Consider the following 24064-nt stretch of genomic DNA (forward strand, 5'->3'; position numbering starts at 1 on the left):
CTCGAACTCAGGTGATCCACCTGCCTCAGCCTCCCAAAGTGCTGGGATTACAGGCGTGAGCCACCATGCCCGGCCTAGTGACAAGATTTTTAAAAGATTTCATGTTGCATGAAAAAGTGAGATGCATAGCCCAACATTACTCTTATACGAGCACAGACATTCACAAAAAAACTGTTAGATGTTCTTCAGTGAAAAAACATTTGAGTGGGTCCCCATAGGCGGGAGCAGGAAGGGAGAATGAAAGGGAATGTGAAGAGCCTTGGACACAACAATGAAATTATTTGTTGTGACCTGGAGAGGATGATGAGCTTTGTGAACTCGAGGTCTAGTCATTAACAAGAAAGCACCACCATTAAAACCCTTTAGGAACTGTTGAGAAATCCGGGGTAAGGTAGCCCAGACAGGAGAAGGCTGAAGCTGAGGTGCTCCAGAGAAACCCCTGCATTGAGCCCGTTTTTCTGAGGGCTACTAGGCACAAGCAAGAAAAGATAGTAGGAAAATGCAGATTTTGTCAATTCCCATTCACTTTGTAGTCTATCCACATGCACAAAACTAAAAGCAGGCCACCGTTCTTCTTGCTATCTAAAAAAGGTTTCTGGGCCACCTTTCCTCATTGCGATTTCCTGAACATACTAATTTTAACATAACCCTAAGCAACATGAAATTAGGGAGCAAGAGCTATTTAAACACACACACCATAAAATGGCACAGCGTCCAGATCCCCTACAGATTCATCAGTGTCGTTTCCCTCTCACAATGGGACATGGCTGACAGAGGAAGTTACAGAAGGAGCCCCCCAGAAAATGGAGCTGATGACAGGGCTGTTTTCAAACACTGGTGCCAAGGGCAGGTGTTCCGTGTGTGTTGGGGGTTGGGGGGTGTGTGTTGGAGGGGAGATGGTGAACATGAATGAAGCCCCCATCTTTTTTTTTTTTTTTTTTAACTCGGATTCCAGCTGGGACTCTCACAGGGTGCAAGAGTTTACATGAGGCTGCAATGAAAAGGCAAGATTGAGCGAAGGGCCTCAGGAGGAAGTGTTCCCAACACAATGCTTGACTGCTGTGGCTCCATAGACGCCCTCACTCTCAGGCCAGACAAAGATCTCAGAGGTAGAGGAGTCCCCAGTGAAGTTTGCTTTGCTTTGCTCTTTTTTTTTTTTCAGACGGAGTCTTGCTCTGTCGCCCAGGCTGGAGTGCAGTGGCGCGATCTCGGCTCATTTCAACCTCTACCTCCTGGGTTCAAGCGATTCTCCTGCCTGAGCCTCCCAAGTATCTGGGACTACAGGCACCCACGACCACACCCGGCTAATTTTTGTATTTTTAGTAGAGATGGGGTTTCACCATGTTGGCCAGGCTGGTCTCAAACTCCTGACCTCAGGTGATCCTCCCACCTCTGCCTCCCAAAGTGCTGGGATTATAGGCATGAGCCACCCGGTCCAGCCTGCTTTGCTCTTTACACACTGCAGAAAGGACGTTGAGCTGGTGAGTTGAAGGGTTTCTAGTCTTGGCTCTGCCTGTTCCCAGCTGTTTGAATCTCTCTGCATATCAGACAGGGATAATTAGACCACCTTGCATCCTTCTCAAGGGAAGGGGGAAGAGGTTCATGCAGTTCATCCTGCAGAAATGCTTTCAAAACTGCCAAGTGCCATATGGCTGTAGAAATGACAACGTCATGTTTTTTTTTTCTTCTTTTTTTTTTTTTTTTTTTTTTTTTGAGACGGAGTCTCGCTCTGTCGCCCAGGCTGGAGTGCAGTGGCGCAGTGTTGGCTCACTGCAAGCTCCGCCTCCCGGGTTCACGCCATTCTCCTGCCTCAGCCTCCTGAGTAGCTGGGACTACAGGCACCTGCCACCACGCCCAGCTAATTTTTTTGTATTTTTAGCAGACACAGGGTTTCACCGTGTTAGTCAGGATGGTCTCGATCTCCTGACCTCATGACCCACCCGCCTCGGCCTCCCAGAGTGCTGGGATTACAGGCACGAGCCACCACGCCCGGCCAACGTCGTGTGTTTTGAACCCCACCTTCTCGGAACCGCTCAGGCTTGTGGGTCCTTTCCTAGTCCTAGGATGGCGAATTAAGCTTGATATATTTCATCTATAGGATACCGAGGGATTGGTCCCTGATGACACCCTGTGTCCGCAAGGAAACTGAGGCTTGATGTCCAATTTATTCCTCCTCAGGAGAGGTGATTTTAGCGGGCAAGGGGAGATGGTATGTGTTCAGGATGGAGAGTTCACACCTGTGGTGAGGTTGGGCGAAGGCTTGGCTCTGGTTGCCCTGTGACTTTGAGTGAAGGTTATTGGGTGCCTCAGGCCCTGCTTACCTGCTTATAAAAAAGTCAAGTCATCCCCTCCCCTTTGTGACCTTGTGAGGATGGTTAGGATCCAATCACGCACTAAGTTCATCTCAGTCCTGGAGAAATATTTAGTTTTTCCTGTTGCATAGCTCCGTCACCTTCGTCTTTGACACTCACTTGCTTTTCAAACATCTTAGTACAGTTACCACAGACACAGTGAGTGACTTTCAAGTTCATGCCTTTGAAAGGCAAAAGCTCCTCATCTTTTTAGCACCAGCAGCCCCAGGTAAGCCAGGGGCTGAGCTACTGTGATAAAATTCTGGTTTTATCCCTCAGAACCCAGGTAGCTGCTTTCTTTCTTTCTTTTTTCTTTTCTTTTCTTTTTTTTTTTTTATGAGCTGCTATTGTCAGCATGCAGAAGATCTCTATTAATAGAGTAAAGATTTCATGCCACCAGTAATTTTTCTAAGAGGAGGCAGGAATGCGGCCGACTGGGCTCCACTGTCCCCTTTTGCGTTGAGAAGTTTCAGCTGGGTGCATGGCCATAATTGGGTTACGGGGCTGCTAATATGATTGTGCCGCCTGGAAATGCAAAAGCCATGAGTCGGTTAAACATCAAGGTGAAGTTATTTCCAGCGGATCGATTGCAGCATCTCCCCGACAGCATGGAGGCCTGGGTGATGGGAGAAACGGATCCAGCAGGCAAGGCTGTGATTTCTCTCTACTGATGCTGTGGCCTCTGCGGCAGGGCAAGCACAGGCTCTGCATTCCTGCTTCTGGGCAGCCTGCCCAGCTGGTGGGGTGTCCCAGTGGATGGCGAGAGTTTGGTAGGTTCAATTTGATTCAGTTTGGCAAACATTTACTCACCTTCTACTGTGTCCAAAGTACACAAAATAAGGGTCCTCTTTTACCTTTTAAGTTATGAAAATGAAATATTCCAGTTCTGACAATTCAAATGACAGCTGGAAGGCCACCCCTTACCCCTTCAACCCCACCCTCCTGGGGTATCCAACACTGAGTTTGCACTGTAGGCTTCCACAAGTTTTTGATGCTTCTAGAAACTTATCACATACACAGGGCTTTTTATAAAAGAAAAATATATATTTATATATATTTTCTGCAACTTCGTTTTTCCCCCTCAACCATATGACATAGAAAGTTTCTAGGTTAATACAAGTAAATCTAGCTCATTTATTTATAATAGCTACGTACAGTTACATAGTATGGGTATTGTACAATTTAGTTTTATATATTTTATTTTATTTTAAACTTTTATTTTAGGCTCAGGGGTACACGTGCAGGTTTGTTATATAGGTAAATTGTGTGTCCTAGGGGTTTGGGGTACAGATTGCTTTATCCCCCAGGTAAAAGGCATAGTACTCGATAAGCACTTTTTGAATCCTCATCGTACTCCCACCCTCTACCCTCAAGTAGGCCTCAGTGTCTGTTGTTCCCTTCTTTGTGTCCGTGTGGGTATCTTAAAATTGATGTAATCATTCCCTTTCTGGTGTGCATTCAGGATATATATATATATATATATATATATATATATATATATATATATACATTGCATTCAGCTACTCTTGCTGGGAGTGTGGTATACCTAACACGGGGGCTGGGAGTGTGGTATACCTAACACGGGGGCTGGGAGTGTGGTATACCTAACACGGGGGCTGGGAGTGTGGTATACCTAACACGGGGGCTGGGAGTGTGGTATACCTAACACGGGGGCTGGGAGTGTGGTATACCTAACACGGGGGCTTTTGGCGTAGGCAGACCTGGGCCTGAATCCCAGCGTGACCACTTCCTGTGTGACCTTAGGGATGTTCTCTAAGGTCGTCTAGCCTCAAGGCCTTCAACTGCAAAATGAGAGCAGCAGACAGCTCACAGTGTCACATGCGGTGATGGAATGAGGTGATGTACAGTGTGTGTTTCTAACACAGGGCCTGACACACGGCGAGGGCCCAGTTAGCTCGAGCAGTAACTTGGGGTTTGGGAGTCTTCATCTTGCCAGAATTCTCACTGCCGTAATTGAAGAACAGGACTCTTACGGGGTCTGGGGTCCCAAGGAGGAAGTCCTTGGAGAAATGCAGATCCAGCTTGCCCTGAGTCTACGATTCCTGCAGAAAAAGGCACAGCCACCTCCGAGTGGGGAGCCTGGGGAAGTCCTGGGCAGCCTCAGAGCCTCCTGCTTCTGCTCTGTGAGCTGCCAGCGCACCTGTGAGGCATCTGGCTTATCCTAGATGGGGGCATCGTGTTCAGAGAAGCGGAGGGAGGCTGCTCTGGTGCAGAGGGTCTTAAGCAAGGTCCTCCTGCAAGGACCGTCTCCCGTTTAGTCACTCGCGGTGTCAGGGACCCTGCTGTCGCCCATGTGGCTGGTGGGCTGCAGCCACTGCCACACCCTGTGTGAAGTGACCAGAGCCACTGGCAGTTCTCCTTAGGGCACGTGGGGTCGGGCTGTCAGCCTTGACAGCTTGCTGCCCTCCAGGGCAGAGCGTTCTTCTCATGACACCTGCTTTCACGGGCAGCTTCCCTTCCTGCTATGATATCAACAAGGTCTTTTGACAGAGCCTCTTCGTCCTAGGGTCCAGAAGTGGGGCGGGTAGTCCCGACGTCTTCTGTTTCTCCCACGAGGCCTCAGGGCCACCAGACAAATGCACCGATGGCAAATTCCTTTGCTATCCCAGCAATCCTGGGTGTTTATGTGGATTAGGACCGCTCCGTCCATTTGCACAGGCTTACTTATCTATGCACTCAGAACTTTCTAGGTCAGTAGTTCGAATAGTGACCCAGACTGACTTCAGTCACTGGTTAGCAGTGAAATGAGAAAAATAAGAACAGAGTGGTGAGTTTCATAGAGCTAAGTATATTCTATTTATGGGGATGCTCTTTGCCCTTTGGGATTCAGGGATTACTTTCTTGGCATTAAATGTCCTTTTAAAATTGATGGTCATTTCTTTTTATTTTTTCTTTCCTTTTTTACAAGGGAAACATTTAACTTTCAACAATATTTTAATTTCTGTGATTTTCTGTTCAAGAACACTGTCCACATTTCCACTGGATGTTAAAGTTTTTCACATCGATTTGCAAGATGTATTTTAAAAACATTAATCCCTAAGGAAAATATTTGCAAGAAAATCACAGTTGGCCATATGCCAGTTAATTTTAAGTATCATGCATACCTTTGGATGTGTAGTTTACATTTCATTTATATTTTTTGTGACCTAGATAATAAAAGCAGTAAAAATAAATCTAACTCTGTTCTATATTTTATCTCAACTTTGTATGACTTGTTTTCACTTAAACTTGAATAAGTCTTGAATTCATTGGCTCCCTCCACCCATCTGTTTTAATGTTATTTGTACAGATGACACTATTCTAGGTGGTCTCTTTCTCTCCCTGTCTCTCCTGGGTACCGGTGGTCTCAACAGAATGGGCTCTCAGTCATGTTACACCTTGGGAAAGCTTGAGAGATGTCACTGAGACACCTGGCTCTATTGTCTATTGTTCTGTAACCGTTAAAAACAAACTAAACAAACGTATTTTTAAATGACTCCCTTATTTCTCTGAAACCTCACACTCTCCCTTTCTCAGCTTACATCCCAGTGACTTTCCTGATGGACTCAGCAGCAGAAAAACTCCTTTGCTAGCTCACTGTTACAGTGTTCACTATACAATGTACACTTTTCAAGAGTCAGGAGTTCAATGTTAAAACTTCCATTCACAGCAACTGCTGTTGTTACTATTTGAACTCGGGTTCACATGAGAAACAAAGGTGGGGGTGTCTCTAGGGGGCTCAACCTTAACCTAACGGGAACCACAAAGTGCCTGTATTGTCTTTGCTGTGGATAAATTTGTTCTCATCCACCCATTTGCTCTACTGTGTGTGAAACTGTTGTCTTAATTTTGGAGGATTTATTGTTTTCAGTGAGAATTAGGGGTTTCAAACAGGGCCAGAAATGGAGAGGGCGGTCGTGGCAGAAGTATGAGTCGGGCACCACGGTAGTATGGAGAGAGCACTGGGTGTCTGGACCTCGGGCTCCAATCCTGACTGTAATCTTTAATTACGGGAACTGGAGCAGGCTGCCACTTCTCTGTGCGTCATCTTTCTGCATCTGGAAAACAAATATAATGGTCTTTAAATGGGGGTCCCCACACAGACCATTGAGGTACAAAATGAAGATATTAGACCTTGATAATTGATGATTATATTATCTTTTAAAAAACCTATCTAGGCCGGGCGTGGTGGCTCACGCCTGTAATCCCAGCACTTTGGGAGGTTGAGGCGGGTGGATCATGAAGTCAGGAGATCAAGACCATCCTGGCTAACATGGTGAAACCCTGTCTCTACTAAATATACAAAAAAAATTAGCCAGGCATGGCAGCACGCACCTGTAGTCCCAGCTACTTGGGAGGCAGAGGCAGGAGAGTTGCTAGAACCTGGGAGGCAGAGGTTGCAGTGAAGCAAGATCGCGCCACTGCACTCCAGCCTGGGAGACAGAGCAAGACTCCGTCAAAACAAACAAAACAAAACAAAACAAAACAAACCTATTTAGATAGTGACTGGTCACTATCCTTTCCCCAGTAACATACATGTGATGTCAGACAGTTACATCACAGCTATGTTACTGGGGAAAGGAGGAGGTTCATTATACAAAGGTGTGTACAGTGGCCTCCTGACTAGTTTGTTAGCTTTCATATTGCAATGTTCCACAATCTGCCGATGCTCCATTACATTGTATTATTTAGTTTGAACCAAAGAAACTCTCACGAAGTGAATGAGCGCTCTAAAGATTCCTGCAAAGAAATGGGGAGGTTGAAGAACAGTAATTATACCAGGACAAGAAAACAGCAAGAAAATGGCAGAATCAACCCTCCTTCTGTGCCTGGAATAATCTTTCCATCAGTGTCATCATGAGCTACAAACAATGACGATCTAATTGGATCAGACAAGAACTTGCCTTAAACCCCCCAATTCTCTAAAGATAGGGATTTACTTCCTCTTGTTAACAATACTCTTTGTTCGGTGTGCCAATTGCGCCCTTGTGAGTTATCTTTTTCAGCTCTGACAATCATTATAAGCAAGCATGAACATAAATGGAACTTTTGAATTGATTATCAAAAGTTTGATATATGGGATATTTGAATTGATGTATCTCAAAGTATAACTCCAGCATGTAAAAAATGATGCAAATTCTACCACATTGCTCTCACAAATAATATGATTACAGATAATATTTTAACGAGGGCAGACATTTTTGTATAATTAATCACTACAGTTATGTATTAAGAACTTTTTTTTACTTTTGTAGCATCTCTTTAAAAGTATTTTGTTTGTTTCATAATGGACGTATTAGTAAGTACATACAGAAAAACCAAGGTCTTTTCATTCTTTCTGAGAGAGTGGGGAAGACATATTTCTGATGAAATAAACAACTCACGTTTCCTCAACGCTGCCAGGGCTCCCCTTTTCCAGAGGAGCCAACCTCCCCTTCCTTTGCACTTGCTGTTCCTTCTGTTTCCAAAATGCCTTTGCTTACTGCCCGCGTGGCCATCACAAGGCCACCTGTAACCTTTGGGCCTCATACCCTGTGTCTCCCCAGTGCCCAGGAAAGGCCTGGCACACAGAGGGTGCTCCGTGCTCCACATGCCTGCAGAGGAATTCATGAGGGAATTAATGATGAGGGACAAAGCCAGCACTGGCCATCCCTGAGGAGTCACTCACAAAGCACTGCTGATGCAGCAGATGGTTGCATTAGGAGAGTTCAGAACTCCTGTGGATGTCGAATATTCGTGCAATGTAATTGGGAATATTTAACAAATGTTTAGCTTTGGGTGACCACATGCCATTCCCCAAAATTCACCCTTAAACTACAAAGAGGACCTAAAAATTGTTTGAAAAATACAATTCTCTAATGGAGATCATTTTCTGTAATGACATTTCAGTACATTTAGAAACAGGTAACAGAAATTGAAGTAAAAACAGCAACTGTGGAAATCACAAACCTCCCGTCAATAAACTCTGGATCAGAGAATCATCAGAACCCAAACTGAACAACTATCCAGAAAATACTAACCATGAAAACACAACACATCCAAACTCATAGCAAATGCTATTCAAAGAGGAAAATGCATAGCACCGAATTCTTAACATAACTAAAAATGAAAGTGTGAAAACGGATTGGGCAACTCAGCATCAAGCTAAAAAAGCTAGAAATGGGACAAAAAGTAACTCAAGGAAAGCAGAACAATGGAAATAATATTGGAACAAGATGTTTTGCAACTCAGAAAATCCAAAGGCTTGATAAAGTCAAAGAGCTAACGATAGGGTGACTGTTATTTTTTCTTTTGAACCGAAAAAGCAGAAATACAAGATTGAAAATGAGAAAGAATAAAAAAAAACCAAAGGCATGAAGGACAATGACTTTTCAGAGGCTGCCTCCCAGAACTCTGTGTAGGGAGGCAGAGAAAAGGGGAGCTGGCTGGGGCAGCTCTGCCTGGGCTCTTGGTGACATCTTTCCTGATCTGTCACCCCCATGTGAACAGCCCAGTCCCTCCTGGTGCGGCTGCCTGTTCTCCTGGGATGGGAAACAGAAGCTTCCCATCTATGCTGCAAAGTGAATGGGGTACCAGGGCTTGGCCTGGAGCGGGTATGAGGCTAGGGAGCCCAGGCCAGGGCCACTGCTTGGATGCATTTCCTAAACTAGGTGATGTCCTTATTTGTACATTTTTCAGATGGAGTCTCACTCTATCACCCAGGCTGGAGTGCAATGGCGTGGTCTTGGCTCACTGCAACCTCCACCTCCCGGATTCAAGTGATTCTCCTGCGTCAGCCTCCCGAGTAGCTGGGACTACAGGTGTGTGCCACCACACCTGGCTAATTTTCGTATTTTTAATAGAGATGGGGTTTCACTATGTTGGCCAGGCTGGTCTCGAACTCCTGACCTCGTGATCCACCCGCCTCGGCCTCCCAAAGTGCTGGGATTATAGGTGTGAGCCACCACGCCCGGCCTTATTTGTACTTTTCTATGTCCGTATCTATTAAGAAAGATAATTTTTAAAAAAGTAAAATGATAGATTCTGAATCTAAAGTCCCCTATAGGTTATTTTTTAAATGGAGGGACTTTCTTTCTGGAATTAACACCTATGTGTTTGTGGGATGAATGGATGAATGAATGAGTGATCCTAAGACAACGCTATTGTCTACTGCCCTTGAGGATGACATCTCACACTGTGGATGCTGCCGATGTTTTTCCCAGTGGAACTCAACACCCCAGTGAAAAAGCCACAGTTCCTGGCAGGTGTTATGGATCCAATGATAGCATTAAACTTTATAAGCTATTAATAACCAAATTCACTTGTCCAAAAACAGAGTTCTTAATGACGGTGCCTCCCCCATCCCCCAAACCGGCTTTGTCTCTCTCCTCCACCCGACTAAATGGCCCCGCCATTTGCCCAGTGTTGCTTAAGCCAAAACCTTAGAGGTTCATCCTTGATTCCCTTCTCCTGTCTAACTCACATCCAATTCACCATAAAGTCTTGCCAAGAGACCTCTAAAGCATTTTCCGAATGGATACAGTTCCCTCCCTTTCCACTACGTCCAGCCTGGCCAAAGCCACCATCATTTCCTGCCTGGAGCGCTACAGCAGCCTCCTACTCAGTCTTCATGCCTGTGCTCTTTCCCCCTTCAGATGTTCTCCTTAGACCAGCTGGAGTTATCTTTATGAAGTAAATCACATCATCCTCCTGGTTTAAACCTTCCAAGGCTTGTCAATCAGATTTGCAATGAAATTGAGAACCCTCTCCCTAGAGGCTGCACAGGCCTGGACCCTGCCAACCTTATCAGCACCTGGCCTTGCCAACCACCCCCAACCCCTGGACCCCATATGGTTCAGCCACGATTGCTTTTGTGTCTGTCCCCCAAGTTTGTTCCTGCCTTAGAGACTTGCATTAGCGCTCTCTCCTGTAATCCATGCCCCTCAAAAGACAAGGCATTTCTTTCGTCTGAGTTCAGCCTAAACATCATTGCTTTAAACTCGATGTAAGGCTCTCCCTGCCATTCACTCTATCACATCTCCCTGTTATATTTTCATTATATTATGTACAACACCATCTAAAAGTCTTCATGCATTTCTGTATACGTATAGAAATGGCCAGTGATGAGAGGTTCATTGTCCTATCTCCTCTTAACCCAGAACCCAGACAAGGACTTGGGTTAATTTCCTTTCTCATCAGATGTGCTGTGGAGCTTTTTCCAGCGGTTCTGGATCAAGAAAAGTCCTCGTCCCAGATGCTTAGTAAACACTCCTGACCTGCATGCAGTGCCCTCCTGGCCTAGCGTTGACTTCATCTGACTCTGCCGCCTTGCTTTTAGTACTGTTTTGGCCTGCAGACCTCTAAGGCGAGCAGGAAGAAGGGGAAGGACACTTAGCCCAGGTAACAGCCTGGAGACCACTGTCCTAAGCAGCCCCAGAGCTAGCCTTGCTAGGACGAAATCCTAGAGGGGCAAGGAGCTTTCCTCCGAAGTCACCCACTTTTAGTCTTTTTGCAAAACCTGACACTCTGGTCATATTCTGTTTCTTCTAGGCATGTTTTGTGATCAGCAAATGTTGAGCGAAGGTCTTGGTTACAGGGGAAACTTAGAGGTCAAGTCTATATGACAGGTGAAGGGAAAGGCATCCAGGTCATGCCAGTTAGCACAATTTCTATTTAAGGAGTTAGGCTGGCACATTTAAGAGAAACTGTACAGGCCACTGGGCATCGTGGAGCAAGAGAGTCAAACAAGGAGAAAACCCAGCAGTTCCGTGGGAGATTGCCTTTGCCCAATGGCAAGAGTGGAAGGGACGAATGTGGAGGTCCAAGCTGAGGAAAAGCTGCATTGGGGCTGCCCTGCACATGCCCCTTCGGGTGCCTGGCAGCAAACCCCACCCGGGGCTATGGCGTTGCAAGGAAAAGACAGTGGGTAGTGGAAGCCCATGGTCATCTGGAGCTCGACCACCTGTGATCCCCCCGTTACCTTTAGGGAAGGTTGGGGGTGATGGGGAAGGGAGGGCTTTGTGCCATAGAAAGGAATGACTGGTAGGAAGGGGAGATTTTGAGTGAAGCATAAAAGGTTATTTGGAGCTGTGGCTTGGAGACAGCCTCTAGTATGGAGACCGCTTGCTCCTGCTTTTAATCAGACCAAGTATGTAAATAATGAATTCAGAGTTACATCCACATTGCCTCATGGGTTCTCCTCATTGTTGTCACTACTTAAACAAAACTAGCATGTAGAGAGGGAAATGCTAACCCTCCTGGTGCCCTGGGAAAGGTGGCCGGGGAGGAGCGATCCAGGTAGCCTGCAGCTTAGCCACTGCCTCCCCTGGGAGGGCTGGGCCTGCCCAGCGTGTGGTGTAATAGTGAGTTGATGCCATAACCTTTGTGTTTGATTAGTCGCCAGACACAGGTAATTCACTTTATTGATTTAAAGTTGCTTATAAAATGCCATATCAGCTACTGCTAATTAAATGAGTTAATATTTGTAAAACTTAGCCCAGTGCCTGGCACTGTTAGCTATTCCTCAAACAGCAATCATTACTACTGCAGCTATGGTGTTTCAGCTACTGACTTCAGGTAGCCTGTGTAGACAAATAGCTCTCGGTGTTACTCCACAGGGATCAGGGCAATGCTGATCAGCTCCATTTGCTTGCCTGATGGGCTTAAAAGGCATGAAGAGAAAAGGTTGAAGGAACGGCTCTGCACACAGTCATTTGTTCTGACTAAATATTTCTGACGCTGGAGATTCTGAAAAGGAAATACTCTCCAGTGGCCCCACATACACATGCATGTGTCGTATAATGTATGCAAGGTGCACATCTGTTGGTGAAACAGGAACCTACTTGTTTGCAATGGTGGAGTAAACACCAAGGCGATATTTACTGCGGTCAGCTGTGAGACCATCAGACTACTTAGGAGAGCCGTCCTGAGCCACCTACCTCCTGGCCCCATTGGTAGGGGGTACCCATATGATTCCACTGGGACTCAGAGACTAGATTGATAAGCCTTCACTATCAGGCCTCCTACAGCATCCTGGATCAGTGGAGAGGGACAGCCAAGGCCCTCCTGGGGAAATGTGGCCCACTCCCCTTCCCCACCCTCAGTTCCTTGGGCACATGCACTGCCCTCCTTGGCCCATAGATGTTCCTAAAGCCCATGAATGACACTAGACCACCAGATTACTGGCAAGAGGGGTTTAAGGCCAGGTCCCTAAGAAGGAAATCCTTTATGTTAGGTGGCCTGTTGCTGAATTATTTTGCTTGGAAGGACAGACTCACCTCCTATCTCTCCAGTCAAATCCTTATTCCTTTCCTGCTTGCCCCCAGTCTGCTCTGAGAGTCCCATCTCAACCTGCTCCTGTCTGTAGAATCCTCTCGACCTGCAGACTACTGTGAGCCGGCTCTCTCTGTGGGCACCGCCTCGGCCCCCAGCCTGACTGCCTGCAGAATCTTGCTCCAGCTGCAGCTGCGCTCCCTCAGCCACATGCTGTTCTGGTAAACACCGGCCGAGGTTGCCACCAACCTGCACAGGCCTTCTGAGGGACCCAAGTCCCTCGTCTGGGGACTTGTCTAGCCCTCTTCAATTCCAGGACTTTCCATCAGACTTCTATTGGAAACAGAGTCCCAGCTGTGTGTCATATAGGTTTCTTCTGCCATCCACCAATGCCTGTTGGAAAGGCCAACTTCTCCCTGGGGATCCCTGGGCAAATGCCGGAGTGTCTTTTGGGTCCGTTCAACCTTTGATGGAAAATGTTGGTGGGAATAGGTGGGCACGGATTACCATCAGAAAATGTTCCCTTTCTCTTGCCTCTCCTCTTTTATTTGATGTACCACGTGGGGCCTCCCTTTGCCCCGTGCGCTTTAGAACAGCATAGTGCTTTTTCAGAATGGTGTTGATCCGCTGCTTCCGAAATAAACATTCAACCACCTTGACTGACTCCTTTGCTGGGAAAAACAATTCCACATGTGGGGTATGAACTAACCACGCATCCCCTTTATGAACCATGTGGGGTGAAGTCCTGGGGTCCATGCTGAGGAGCCCCGAGCGGGTGGGCATGCTGAGGAGCCCTGAGCGGGTGGGCATGCTGAGGAGCCCCGAGCGGGTGGGCTTTCCTCCTCCTCCGTTAGCTCCCAGAGACCTGTTCACCCACAGTGACCACTCTGGGCAGCCCTCGTGAGCCAGAGACAGAACCCGTGCAAAGACCGAAAAGCACCTGGAAGGGGAAGGGGTGGCAGGAGCATTTCCCTTTTTATCAAGATTCAAGAGCAGAGTCTCATTTTGTTTTCCAAAACAGGCGCTTGTATCCGTCACCTAAGTTATTAAGCAGCTATTCTCTTCCAAAAACAGAGTAGATGTTTGATGTCAGCAGTGCTGCTCTTTCTTGATTTTCAAACAATCTTAATTTTATTGGGGACATTACATTTGTTTTGTTGGGGGTGCACTCCAGTCTGTTTTTTGTTTTCTCTATCTGCTTTCATGTCTTCTCCAAGTACTCCATGTTGGTTCTCACCTCTGGGCCTTTGCTTATGCTGTTCCCACAGCTGAGTCGCCCCCCTCTCCCGCAGTGCCTCTCGCACTCAGTCACCAAATTCCCACTCATCCTTCAAGACGCAGCACAGACATCTCTTTCTCAGGAAGCCTGTCTTGTCCCCTTGCCTCATCTCTAACCCAAGCCCCTCCCCACTGACCTCCTGTACCCGTGCATCCACCCCGCTTCTCCCTACCACATGTCAAGCAAAATCTCAGTTGTCTCTCTCTCCTTCTAGACAATAGCTTTTTTGGAATAATGAGGAATTTCAGTCATGATTACATTCCTTGTAGCCATCACAAACCCTGACACATCATCAAGGCTTAAATTGGTGTTCACTCCTGCACTGACTTCTTTACATTGCCTCATTTTAGACAATTCTTTTCTTGAGGAGAAAACTACATGTCCTTGGGCACACCTGCCATGCTTCTGATTTTTATAGGGACGGATGTGCAGGGAGGCTTAGCACACTGACTTTTCTAATCTCTATGGTCGATTGTCTACATCTAGAGTTAAACGTTTTGGCCCCAGACTCCCTTTACAATTTTTTGTGAGACAGGTTCTTGCTCTGTTGCTCAAGCTGGAGTGCAGTGGTGTGATCGATCATATCTCACTTTACCCTTTAACTCCTGGGCTCAAGCAATCCTCCAGCCTCAGCCTCCTGAGCAGCTAGGACTACAGGCATGTGGCACTATGCCTGACTGATTTTTTCTTTTTTAAATTTTTTGTAGAGGTGGGGTCTTGTTATGTTGCCCAGGCTGGTCTCGAACTCCCAGCCTCAAGTGATCCTCCTGCCTTGGCCTCCTAAAGTGTTGGAATTACAGGCGTGAGCCACCATGCTTGGTTCCCCTTTATAATCTTAAGAATCATTGAGGGCACCAAGGAGCTTTTGTTTATGTGGGTTATATCTATTGATAGTTATTGTATTACAAATTTAAATAAGGAAAATCTAAAAATTAGTTCATTTAAAATAATAAGCTAACATACATATGTTCAAAACAAAAAACTTAGTGAGAAGAATGGCATTATTTTGTATCAGAATTCTCAACCTTGAACTACTGAAATTTTGGACTAGATACTTCTTTGTTGTAGGAAGTTCTCCAGTGCATTGTAGACGGTGAGCAGCATCACTGGCCTCTACCCACTAGATGATAGTATCCCACTTTGATAACCAAAAAGTCGCCTGATATCCCCTGGACAGATGGAGAGAGAGAAAAACATCACCCTAAATGAAAACCACGGTTTTTTTATTTTGCAAATCTTTTTTAAAAAATTTATTTTATTTTATTTTAAGTTCCAGGATACATGTGCAGGACATGTAGGTTTGTTACATAGGTAAACATGTGCCATGGTGGTTTGCTGCATCTATCATCCCATCACCTAGGTATTAAGCCCCACATGCATTAGCTATTTATCCTGATGCACTCCTTCTCCTTGCACCCCCAGAGGCCCCAGTGTGTGCTATTCCCCTCCCTGTGTCCATGTGTTCTCATTGTTCAGCTCCCACTTATAAGTGAGAACACGCTGTGTTTGGTTTTCTGTTCCTGCATTAGTTTGCTGAGGATAATGGCTTCCAGCTCCATCCATGTCCCTGCAAAGGACATTATCTCATTCCTTTTTATGGCTGCATAGTATTCCATGGTGTATATGTACCACATTCTCTTTATTCAACCTGTCACTAGTGGGCATTTGTGTTGATTCCATGTCTTTGCTATTGTGAATGGTGCTGCAGTGAATATACGTGTGCATGTATCTTTATAATAGAATGATTTATATTCCTTTGGGTATATACCCAGTAATGGGATTGCTGGTCAAATGGTATTTCTCGTTCTAGGTCTTTGAGGAATTGCCATGCTGTCTTCCACAATGGTTGAATGAATTTACACTCCCACCAACAGTGTAAAAAACATTCCTATTTCTCCACAGCCTCACCAGCATCTGTAGTTTCTTGACTTTTTAATAATTTCCATTCTGACTGGCTTCAGGTAGTATCTCATTGTGGTTTTGATTTGCATTTCTCTAATGATTAGTGATGTTGAGCTTTTTTTCATATGTTTGTTGGCTGCATAAATGTCTTCTTTTGAGAAATGTCTGTTCATGTCCTTTGGCCACTTTTTAATGGGGTTGTTTTTTTCTTGTAAATTTGTTTAAATTCCTTGTAGAATCTGGATATTAGACCTTTGTCAGATGGATAGATTGCAAACTTTTTCTCCCATTCTTTATGAGATCTGTTCACTCTGATGATAGTTTCTTTTGCTGTGTAGAAGCTCTTTAATTAGATCCCACTTGTCAATTTTTGCTTTTGTTGCAATTGCTTTTGACGTTTTTGTCATGAAATCTTTGCCCCTGCCTGTGTCCTGAATGGTGTTGCCTAGATTTTCTTTTAGGGTTTTTATAGTTTTGGGTTTTACATTTAAGTGTTTAATCCATCTTGAGTTAATTGTTGTATAAGGTGTAAGGAAGGGGTCCGGTTTCAATTTTCTGCTTATGGCTAGCCAGTTCTCCCATCACCATTTATTAAATAGGAAATCCTTTTAAATGTCTTGATTAATAGAAGAGAGCTGGATTCTTATATCTCCTTTTGCATTTATTCTGTTGCCATATCTTGTTTTGGTTGAGGTGGATGGTGAAATTACAGCCTTACATAGATAGATAGTTGAAAGAGTATCTTAATAGCTTTTAAAGATGATAATAGTGGATATTCTTCTTTGATACTACACCAAAACTCAAAAAATGGTGGTTTCTTAAATGTTTGTTGTAACGTGGGATCTGAAACCACATCAATACACTTTTCTTATTCTGTTACATTAAAATGTATTGGTTTATCTTGGATGTTGAATGGATCTTTTACCCATATGAGATTTTGTAACATCGTATACTAGTCATTTGGCAAATATTTATGCTGTTCTTTTAAATGTTGACAAGTCTCATTATACAAGAGAAATTACATTTGTTAACCTTAGAAATGTTTCTAAGTACTGAAAAGCTATCAAGGACACAATAGCAGATGCAGGTTTTCCAAAATTCCAATTTCCTCTTGAAAGCTCAGGTTGTATCATTGGTCAAATTACTATCAGTTTTCTTTCTTGAAGTGAATGGCTCACTTAATTTTGAGAAAATGGCTATCAAACACCAAAGTCTATATAACGATAGATCATAAATTGTTAATTCAAGTAAAAATAATGTTCCATGTAAAAAGTGGCTAGTTTAGCCTGCAACTCAATTCCACACTGCTTTTCCTCAAGACAACTATCATGCTTTGATATGTTTTATGTGAACTTCTCTTATTGTCACAGAGACTATTTTAAAAAGTGTACTCCAAAGTTGAGATTTAATATAATTAAAATGTTTACTGTTTCATCAAGGACATTTCCAAGTGAAACTGGCTTTCTTTTGCTTCTGCAAGCATTCAGCTGTAAACACTATGATGACTAGAAACACAAGTACTGCCTAGATTTGTGCTAAGGCAAAGCAGTTTCACCACCACTGCTCTTGCAACTTTAGTGCAATGTCAACAAGGGACAAAGTCAAATCACATCTTAGTTTTATTAGGAAAGCAGTTTTGATCTTGCTGACCCCTCCCCCCCCAAAAGGTTTTGGGACCCCAGGGATGCCTAGAACACATTGCTGGTCTACGCCAATGTTGTTTTACTTTGATGGTGAACTAAAACTGCCACAAGAGTTAGAAATGAGGGCACAGGAGCTCTATTTATGTGATTGGCTCACAAGCTGCCAAGGAAGTAGTCATGGATTCAAGATTTCAGGCTGGAAGGGCCCTTTGAGATGCTTTAATCTAGCCTCTTCAGCTTACAGATGAGCATATTTAGCCCAGAAAGAGGGAGTGACACACCCAAAGTCTTGCAGCTAGTTGTGGAAGAACAAGATCTAGAACTCAGGTCTTCTGATTCCCAGTGCAGTGCTCTACCACGTCCTGCTCTTTGCAAGCACACTCTGTAGAGCGTCTAACACACATTCATGTGCAAAAAAGATCCTTTTTATACTCAGCTTGAACAATGTTTTATCATTGTTGGCATATTTGCTCTTGTTTTCTAAGTTGGCTTTTGCCCAGCCAGCATTCAGGAGGCTGCCTATTTTCTCTGGTTGCTTGACCTACAAGGACTCAAACTGGCCATGAGGCATACATGGGTGCTTAGCTGTGCTTTCGTGCTCCAACAGTTAGACATCCTATAGAGTTGGTTAGCCGAGAGAGCTATGCATTTTCCCACCCGCTTAGGCCGCAGTGCTGTTGATGATGACGTGAGGACTCTGCTTTTCCACCTACATGTTGATTCACTTAAAGGAAGCCTCTGGAACATTTTCCATGGGAACTGCCTTAACTGGAGTGTCTTGACGTTGCTAATTTCCTTGATTCCAGTCATATCCTTGATCCATTGTGCCTCATGGTGTTTCAGAAGAAAACTGTGGCCATTTTTCTCTGCCTGGCAGTTGAGGAGTAGAGAAGATAGATGCGGCTTCTCCACATAAATAAGCTGCACAACACCCAGTCAAAAACTATTAGTGACTGTTAGGATGAAAAACGCCTCCCATGACCTGCAATTTTCTTTAGGAAGAAAGTGCCTGGCCTGCTTGGCTTCCAGACAGCTGAGCTGAGAAAATGGGTACCCTCTTAGTTGCTTTCAAAGACCACAAAGATGGACACATAGAGGGGAACAACACACACTGGGGCCTGCTTGAGGACAGAGGGTGGGAAGAGGGAGAGGACCAGGAAAAATAACTAATGGGTACTGGGCTTAATACCTGGGTGAGGAAATAAGTGTACAACAAACCCTTGTGATACAAGTTTACCTATTTAAGAAACCTGCACATGTGCCCCTGAACCTAAATTAAACACACACACACACACACACACACACACACACACACACACACACACACAAGGAGACCACTTACTGGCAACATGCAAGAGCACAGGAAACTTTAGAAGTCTTCAGTGGAACTTGAGAATTATTTCTAGCCACATTTTTCATACATTTTCCCACCAGATAGATCCGAGAATTAATGTCCTAAGCGGTCTCCTCGGAAGCTGCCCTGGGCTGGGGGATCACCTGTCCAGGGGCAGAACCTGGGTTAGGTGGCCTCTTTTGGTCCCTTCCAGCTCTCTAATCCCCTGTGGTAACTAACAGCCTCACATCTCAGGATTGTCACCTGCAGGGCAGTTGTATAGCCCAGAAGCACGTTGCTTTATCCTAGGAACAGGGTCTGCTGTCTTCTGGGCCTCTTCCTAGGACTTCTGCCTCACCAGGTTGGGCTTCTCAGGTCAGGCCTCACCAGATGGTGAAGACCTGGACTGGGGAACGTTCAAGGCAGAGGAGAGATAAAGCCACAGCTTAGGTCCTGCTGGGAAGTGCTGGCTGCCAGGAGGCTGCTGTGGAAATAACTGTAGGCCTGAGAAGTCAGCATCTTTAAGGGTGAGTGGGGTGGTGAGAGGACAATTCGGCAAGTCCCATTGACCAACAGGCAGAGTGGCAGCTTACTTGGCATTTCAAACAAACAAAAAATCCACACAAAGAAAACATTCCTGCCTATTCAGAGCTTACAGCCTAAGAGGGGAGGGAAGCTAAACCCTGGACTGGGATCACATGAAAGGAGATGAAATGAGGGATGCACAGAGGACACTGCACGGGGAATCAGGTAGGCTGGAGAGGAGAGGGGTCAGTCCAGGAGACCGTCCTGAAGAGTGGCCTGTGATGGAAAAGGCCAGTAAGAACCATGGAAGCTGCTGAAAGGGTGCAGGGAAGCCACGGTTCCTTCCCTCCCCAGGCCCCTCGCTCACTCTAGTCCTGGCTCCCTTTACACAGGCCTAATATGACCAAACAGCACCCTTAGGACTCCTGGGCCTCGGGCCCCAGTGTTGAGTCTGGCAGCAGATCCCCAAGGGGTAGAGTTTGCACTGGTGGCTGGGTGTCGCCGTCAGCAGGTGAGGGAGCGCATGGGGAATGCAGATTCCCAGGTCAGCCCTGCCAAGTCTGAGTGAGTCCCCTGGAGGCTACAGCTGCTGGGACTGTGCGGTGCCGTAGGACATGATTTCTGACCTCAGAGGCCCTGCTTTCTCCTGGGGAAGCCATACGCTGCATTCCGCATGCCATCGTGACCTTGAAGTAGGGCTGAGAATGAGGTGTCTGGGTCAGGAACTGGTGAGCGTGGTCAGGGGACACCCTTAGGAAAGGAGCTTGCCCTTCGCAGCCAGGGCAAATGCTGGGGCGCAGCCATGCTGGCTATCTCCTCGTCTGTTCTGCCCACACATCTCCTGCGGCACCCTGTGGTCTGTGTCCTGACGTGGCCCGACTGTGGACCCCCGTGTCCTCCTGCCCGCTGTGTCTATTTCTCAGCTCCTGCTATGCTAGGTCTGGGCTTCCGATGCAGGCCCTGCTCCAGCGATTGAAAATGACTGCAGCCTCGGGTGCAGCCTTGTCCTCAGCGTTCAACACGGGGTGCCTCGTGTGCTCCTCATGGCACATTTACCATGGGCTTTTTCAGGTTTCGAGAAGCAGCGACGTGCTCGGGTCACCTCAGGGCGGAGGGTTTGCAGGAAGGCCAGGCACAGCAATGCGGGCGTCAGCCTAGCCCAGCCTTTAGAGAACTGGAGCACCACGGGGCTCAGAGGGGCCTGGGGCCAAACACGGAGGCCCATCTGACTTGGCTCTGTCTCTGCTCCTAGCCCCTGCTGTCTCTTCACTCTCCTGCAGCTTAATGCCGCCCCCGCCCACCCCGCGCCCTATGTCTTTTGGCTTCTGTTTTGCCTTCTCCTGAAGCCGCTTCTTCTGACTCCCTGAGGGGGAGCGTGCGGATGGATTCCCAGGACCTGGTTCCTCAAGGCGGCTGCTGTTGGCTCAGACATCCCCGGCCAGGGTGCTGGTGCCATAGGGAGCAAGAGGGCAGGCAGCCACCTGGGCTCCCGTCTAAGAATCACTCACTCCAGAGGGAGAGTATTTAAGGTTTGAATCACTGACGTTAATCAGAGGCCACGTGATGTAAAAGCACTCTAGGGGAGGGGGGTGTCTAGGAAGGAAGGGAAAGTAAACCACAGAAGAAGCCCGTCATGCCCAGCCCTGGAGGAGAGGCGAGGAGCAGGGGCCAGGGAAGAGGGGCGGGCAAGAGCGGCATGTGGCATTTCTCAAGCGGGAGACCAAGTTCAAAGGGAGCACAGCACTCCCAGTGAAACCACCCCTATAAACTTCATAAAATGAATCAGGACAAAAGGAAGGGGAGGAGTGAAACCAAACCCAGCTTGCAGCGCACTTCGTGTTCATCGCGGGTCGGCCTGCGCTCCCACCTGCTTCCTCGTGTTGTTTGCTGCCTATTGACCTAGAATCCCACAGACCCCGCTACAAGGTTATAGTCACCCTAAGGGTCCTACAGATAACAACTGGAGCAGTACGAAATGTTAAGTCTTCCCTTTGAGATAGTCCTTCAGATCCTACATACCTGTGAAATTACCACGTCAGCTGGTCTAAAGGACCCCATAGGAGCTGACGCACCAAAGAATGCAGTTTCTACATTCTGGTGAATGCATCCGCCTTACCCCAACCAATCAAGAGCTCCAATTCTCCAGTCCCTTGTCTTCCACAGTCCCCTTAAAGACTCCAGCCCAGAAATCCTGGGGGAGATGGAGTTTGGGGGCTCCTCCTATCTCTTAGCTCAGTGCCCTGTGACCATTAAACTCTTTCTCTGCTGCAGCCCTAACTGGTAACTGGTCTGTTACTGTGCGGTGGGCATAACTGGTCTGTTACTGTGTAACTGGTCTGCTCCTGTGCAGTGGGCATACGAACCTGTTGGCCCTATAACACCAGTCCCTCACGAAAGCACCAGATTAATTTTCGCACCCTTTGTGGCTGCAGATTGGAAGTGGAGGATGAGGGTGAGGGGAGGTGCCTTCTAGCCTGGGCTTGGGGTGTGGAAGGCAAGAGGGGAAGAGAACCCACAGACAGGATGGAGGGAGGGGTGAGCTGCTTCAGGCATCGATGCTGCCCTCACTTGTGCTCTGCCCTCCTTCTCCCTAAGGGGAATTGACTCACGCCCTTTCCCCTTGCCACCCTGAACAAAGAAATGCCACTCACTGCCCTGCGATGCAGGCTCTTCACACATGCATGGGAGTAGGTGTGTGCATGGAGGAGGCACCACGCTAGCCTGCTCTCTGGGCTCGGTCCTGGGAGACCTGGCCAAGGGCCTTCACCTCCGAACCTTCTCCCGGAATTGGAGGGTCAGCGGGAGGTGGGGTTGAGCCTGCTACATTGAATTTGGCTTGGTCCTCTTGGCTCTCTTAATTGCTCTTTGACAAATAGCCAGAAAGTGGAGGGAAGACAGGTGGACTTTATTTCCATTTTCAAGGTGTAAGAACTTGAAGCTTCAAGAGGTCAGGTGACATGTCTGTGCCAGTGCCCCCTACCACACCCCTCAGTGACACCATAGATGGGACAGGGCCGCGTGATGCCGTGAAAACAGCACGTTCCTTTGACCACGTGGTCCTAGTTCTATATCTATCTCTGTCTCTTTGCTAGCTATGTGACGTAGGGCAAGTCCCTTAACTTCTCTGAGCCTGTGTCCTCATCTGTAAAATGAGGATAGTAAGTCACACCTCACAGGGAAACTGAGGCTGATGCAGGAAGACAAATACAAACTATTTAGCCCAACTCCTGGCCATGAGCTAGGTGCTAAGAGTGCTTTTCTTCCTCACTTAAACCACATTTCCGATGACCACATCCAAGTACGCCAGCGCTGCCACACCAAGCGCCACCTTTGAGCGGGAAACGGCAGCCTCCCCTTGCCTGCAGTTCTTCCGGCCTCACTGTTCTCGATGGCCCAAACTACAGTTCCTCTGGGGGTGGTTCATTTACAAAGTGGAGCTATTAAATAAATGTTCACGACATTTTTCTGGATCGTGGATCCCCTTCCCAAGGGAAAAAACCTAGCACCCACATATCCATCACCCACACTGTTTTCGACAGAATTTCAAGGAACTCCCAGAAACTCTGAAGCCACAAGCAAAACTCCTCTCCCAGGTGGGAGGGCAGGACCCACGAGCACACATTCGGCATCACGAGCGGTTTGTTGTGCAGCCCGATCATCCCCCAATTCACCAACAGCCTTCTCCTCGCGAAACGCCCGGGACCATCCGTCTGAATTACCCACAGGGTGAGGATGAAAGGCGAGGGAATGAGTGGACAGTGGGGAAGCTGACCTTAAGCGGGAGGGTGCAGGGGTGAGCTAGTTTGGCCTGGAGGGGAGGGCAGTGAGGAACCCGTGAGAAGGGGCCAACGCCCGGAGCAGCCACCGTTTCTTACACCCTTGACTAAGATTGAACAAGAAAAAAAAATGTCACCAAACAAAGAGAATCGGACCCCTCTAGCCAGGAAAGCGGATCAACAACAGAACAGCACCTGGGGCTCTCTTAAAGGCTTTAAACACAGAGGACACGTGCGTCTTTCCTTGCTGTGGCTGACGTCCTAGCCGTGTTAAGGGGGTGGGGGTTCTGGCCTGGCTGACCTCGCCTGCCATGGCAACTGTAAGGCTGGAGAAATAGAGTTCCAGTGCCACCACTGGGACTATTGTGCCACCACTGGTTTGAGTGAATAGAAGAGTGCTGTTGTTTTGTTTTGTTTTGTTTTGTTTTGTTTTGTTTTGTTTTGTTTTGTTTGCAGAGGAGGCATCTCCTAAAGGGGAGGTGCTGTTTTGTGTCTGCAGCAGCAGTGTCTGAGTGAGCTCTGTGAGGGCAGGCTTGGTGTCCCTGAGCACTCTGGGCTCTCAAGCTGTGGGAGGGCAGAGGAAGGCCTATCTAGGCTGCCAGGCTTAGCCACAAGCTCTCAGTTCTCAACTCCTGTTCTGGGAGAATGTCCTGACTTTGCTAAGCACATTTTTTTTTCTGTCTTTTATAGACAGAGTCTCACTTTGTCACCCAGACTGGACTGCAGTAGAGGGATCATAGCTCACTGTAACCTTGAACTCCTGACTCAAGTGGTCCTCCTACCTCAGCCTCCTGAGTAACTGGGGCTACAGGTGCATGCGCCACCACATCCAGCTAATTTTTAATTTTTGTAGAGACGGGGTCTCCCTCTGTTTCCTAGGCTGGTCTCAAACTCCTGGCTTCAAGCAATTCTCCCGCCTCAGCCTCGCAAAGAGCTGGGATTGCAGGCGTGAGCCACCATGGCTGACCTATGCACATCTTTGTATCTATAGTACCTTGACCTTG

At 46.9% G+C, this 24064-nt stretch overlaps 1 protein-coding gene across 1 annotated transcript in view; it reads left to right on the forward strand.

The window, feature by feature from the left end:
• Nucleotides 1-24064, forward strand: part of PRMT8 (protein arginine methyltransferase 8) — a 168042-nt gene that overhangs the window by 14076 nt on the left and 129902 nt on the right. The window lies entirely within an intron of this gene.

Source organism: Pan paniscus, chromosome 10 (assembly GCF_029289425.2).
Source record: "Pan paniscus chromosome 10, NHGRI_mPanPan1-v2.0_pri, whole genome shotgun sequence".
In the NCBI taxonomy this organism is placed as follows: Eukaryota; Metazoa; Chordata; class Mammalia; order Primates; family Hominidae; genus Pan; species Pan paniscus.